Genomic DNA, 4,694 nt, shown 5'->3' with positions numbered 1-4,694 from the left:
GAAAGAGATGCTCTGTAATTTGCAATGTTTTTATGGGTGACTGAAATTATGCATTAATAGTGATGTAAATATTTAACTTAGCTTCTAGTTTAATGCTAAGGGTAAAATCTGTTCCATTTATGTGCCTAAATGGCACATGTAACTGCAGTTTTTGGCACTTATGTGCAGACTTAGTAGGGAAATAGAATTTTACAGGTACAAGCCAGGCAACTCTGGAAGCTTTAGTCAGGAAAAAACCACAACAAGGCAGGTATTGTACACTTGAGGAGGAAGGCAACAGTCTCACTTTTAAGCCTAATAGTCTAGTGGTTAGGGTACTTGTCCCAGGACCAGGAGATCCAGCTTCTAGGCCCCCTTCATTTAGAGGAGGAACCTGCATTTCCCAGGATAGTGCTTTAGCCCCCTGTTTGAAGCTGGCTCACTACACCTTGCCTTTACTATTCATTACGTTGATGCACAAGATGTGGGTGGCTGATGGAGTGTGGTAATTGCCATGCTCCAGCAGACTTGATTGAGTCTGCTTTGATGCACTGTAATTACAGTGCTTCGGAGCAGCCTCCCTGCAAATGTATAGGCACTTAAGCATGCAAAGTGAAATAGGATTTAAACCCAGAAACCTCCTTAAACTCAACAAATCACTTAGAAAGCAAAAAAGCATGCATTCCTACAGCATGGTTACCTGTTTCAGCCTACTTGCTGAGTTATATCACTGACCAAAATGCATATTTAAAGTGGATGAATTTACGTTGAGAACAGGCTCTTGCTTCCATTATTTCATTCAAGACAGTTGTGGATGTCTCGGACGGCCAGAGCCGACTCGAGTTGCGCTAGAAATTGGTCGTACGTTAGGGCAGGCTGGTGAATGGAGAGGCAGACACAACTTATCGGTTGCAAAAAACTTTACTCACGCCACTTGCAATCACGACACAGGTGGTCCAGTCGTCTGAACAACCACACAGGTTGTTCCAGCTGGTGGGGCCCAAGCCAGTTAATCCGTCCGCAATTCGAAGCTGGCGGGGAAAGGGGTACGTCTGGGGTTGCGCTCGGCGACAGGAAGAAAGATCGATAGGTGATCGGTCTATCGATTGGCAGCCGCAAGTCAGATAACTTCAGAGGCACTCTGCAGCATGCTCAAAGCTCTTCGACTTGGGCAGAAGTCGCGTGGAACTTTAAACGGCCAGCGAGCCAATTACTAGCCGCCACGTGTGAATAATTTAGCACTGGCCAATAGCGGGGCACAAATTTACATTTGAATAGCGGGAACTCTTTGCACCGTGCATTTCTGTGCTGCAAAGAAGAAATGCCTCCCGCAAAGGAAACTGCAAATTGGCGGGAACTCTCTCCTACACGCGGGGTCTCAATTGCAGCAGAACACTGCCGTGCAAAGGAGCTCTCATGTAGCCAGGAAATTCCTTAGTGCCGAGGCACCAAAATCACTGGGTCGTGACAGTGGAAAGCAGTGTTATTGGCATCAACTCCACACATAAGACTTAAATCTACAGAGTGTTATGCATGTTAGTTGTTGACACTTGATTTAGAAGAGTACATAATAGGCTAGATTAACAGAGTTTTCAGACAGACATGCTCTTTTTTAAAGGTTCAGTTGGATGGCTGATCTATAGCAATTTTAGGCTTATTTGTCAGTATTGTTTCTGAGCATTCAAAAGGACTAATCTTAAGCAAACAATTCTTTCAGCAGCTCTGAGGTAAAAGAGCTAATTGTGAATACACTTCCTATGACAGAAATGTTGCATTTGGGAAAAATCAAGATAGATATTAATTCACTGTTATATGTATATCAAACCTGGATATTAAAAATAACATGTCAGAATGTTTCAGTGTAAAACTATACAGAAATTAAAGTATATTCATTTTTATAAGCCTGTTTTATTCAGCAATATAATGTATAAAACTGATTAAATGAGAGTTTTGCTAGAGTGCAATACCATCTTCTTAAAGCATCATTCTACGTATGTGAAAGATTTATAGTAGTACATTTAGAAAAGAGGATAATCACAGTGCAGAGATTTCATTTAAAGAAGGAATGAGATCAAAGAGCTGAGCACCTCTTGTCTTGATTCTTTGTTTCTTTTGCTAGTCAGCCTTGCTTGATGAGCCTTATTGGTATTTGGCTAATACTAGTGAAAGCAGGCCGCTATGTTTTTCCGAACAGAAGAGGTATTAAATTTAGTATCTCAATCATTTTTCTGGTTATTGGTTTGTTTTAATAGGGAAATTTTTTTCCATATTAATGAATTAAGAAAATTATCAAATTTAATTTTACTCTCAAACTAGACAATTATTTAAATTAAAATGTATAGATTACATATCTTTCAGAATGAAATAGATTGAAATTACATTCATCTTAAAAACTGTTGTATATGTCAGGTCTTCTGAAGTCAACAGATATGTCAGTTTCAACTAGATCACTGCTGGCCCCTGGCATACCTTGTACTTGATATGATTAACCAGTTAATCACATCTTAAGTAGTTACCCAGCCACACATTAATGCAGTTAATGATTGGCAGTTGTGGAAGGGACTAGAGGGGAGGTATGGAAGTCCCAAGTAGCCCAGAGAAAGGGGGGGGGCAGAAGGATAGAGGGCCTAGGGCCAAGAGAGACAGAGCTTGAGCCCAGGAGGGACTAGGTACTTGGGAGAAGGCCTGGTGCTAGCGTGGGGTTGAGGGCAAGGGAGGGGGACGGGATTGGGAGGATCCAGTGCTTGGGAGGGATTAGGGTGCATAGAGGGACCCTCTGGTGCCTGGAGGCCTGTCAGAGGGCTGAATGTGGGGGCCAGAGGGCCTGAGCCCAGAGACAGCACTGTGTCAGCAGGGTCAGAGAGCTCAGAGGTTGGTAGCCCAGGAAGGACAGGTGTCAACAGGGTCTGGGACCCTGAAGATCTTGCTGGGCCCAGGTCCAGAGATAGGCCAAAGGCTGAGCAGGGCCACAGCTAGAGACTGGTAGGGTCAGAGGAGTGTAGGAGTTGCATTTGGCCTAGAAGCAGGACCAGGGCCTTGGAATGGATAAGCTAAAGGCTGGGGATCACAGCTGGAGACTGAGGGAGCTAAGGAGCCTGTAGCTCAGGAGGGTAACAACTGGGGCTGGCAGCCTATAGGCCAGGAGGGGAGTGTGTTTAGGAGGTTATCTGCAAAGCATGGGGTGGGTATTGGGGATGAAGGAGCCTGTGAAATTAGCTATTAAGGTAATGACCATAGGCACCTGTGGTTGAAATGGCAAGACTATGCTTTGGAAGCCATGGGGCAGCCTCTTTCATCAGAAGCCAATAACATCAAGGTGTGGTGAGCATGTAAAGGGAGAGGCCCCCAAAGGGAGCCAGGTTGGCAAAGGTTGAGTATCTACCAGGGGGCATGATGACCACCATGGGACGTACTACACGTGTGCAAGAATTTCAGGAGGGATGGAGCCTAGATAGTGATAGCCTTGCACTCCATTAAGGCAGTGGGTGAAATGGGAATAGCTAATGGAACTTGGAGGCATGGGTGAAAGTTAATTGGGATTGATATCAAAGTTATAGAAAAGTTAAGGAAGGAAATGGAAGAGATGCACAACCTCAGCCCTCTTACAGGGAGGGAGTGTGCCCATAATCCTGCACCAAAATAAAAAAAAGATTTCTTTTACAGTGGAAAAATATGCAAAGAATGTACATTGTAAACAGCCCAAGAAACATAAATAACTTCAACATTCCCTTGGTAGGGCCATATTTGATTTAAGATGTCTGGGTACATTTTAGGATAAAAAAGAGAAATCTTAAACTTCTGACTGGAAAAGAGAAAAAGAATCGTTGCAAAAGGAAGTTAGTTATGTAATCCCATGGTAGAACAAATGTTCTGAAGAAGTGAGTGGACAAGAGCTTCAGAGACTTGGGGAAAGGTAAGACTAATGACAATAAATAGTGCCAGGATGGGAGCCTAGCAGGGAGCATCTACATGAGAAGTTTACTGCAGAGTTGACCAATTAGTTCCTCAGTAAAATGTCACAATTGACATCAGGGAAGAGGGTGCTTCAGTGCAGGGGCTGCCTGCTGGCTAACCCTGCACTGAAGCACGCTTGTACCCCAGCCAGCCCCTCCGCAGCATGTTGAAGTGGGTCGGACCAGCCCTGGGTTGGCAGGCTGAGGCTACTCTGCCTTGGCTCAACATACGCAAACACAGGGCCCAGGACCAATAAAATCTTGTGTAAATTTTGTTCTAGTTTATTTGGCCGCATTAATTGCATGTGTAGATGCCCCCACAGAAAGTATGAGAGAGAGACAGGCTGGGGAGGAGTTGTTTTTGTAAAGTATATAATGTCAGCAAAGTGAAACAGGAAGACAAAGATGTCAGTTGATTATGGAGAGAGAGGATCAGAACTTTGCCTTGTAAAAATTACTTTAACGCCATTTATCAATAGAACAATACAGATTTACCCCAACTGAGAATATGGCTTTTGGTAATCTAGAGCAATCTTGCGTTTAACTTTTGAGGGCTATGCTGCTTCTTTACAAGGTTAGAATTGGGGGGGAAGCAGGGATGGAGATAGTTAACCATATTAGAAAAGTAACAAGGGGCTCCTATACACTTGCAGGGAGCCTGCTCTTAATGTGCTGTAATTCCAGCACATCAGCAGACTTGATTAATCAAGTCTACTGGAGTGTGATAATTAATGCATTCCAGTAGCCTCCAGCGTCATGTGT

Source organism: Alligator sinensis, unplaced genomic scaffold, assembly GCF_000455745.1.
Source record: "Alligator sinensis unplaced genomic scaffold, ASM45574v1 scaffold147_1, whole genome shotgun sequence".
Lineage (NCBI taxonomy): Eukaryota > Metazoa > Chordata > Crocodylia > Alligatoridae > Alligator > Alligator sinensis.
This window is presented reverse-complemented; position numbering follows the sequence as displayed.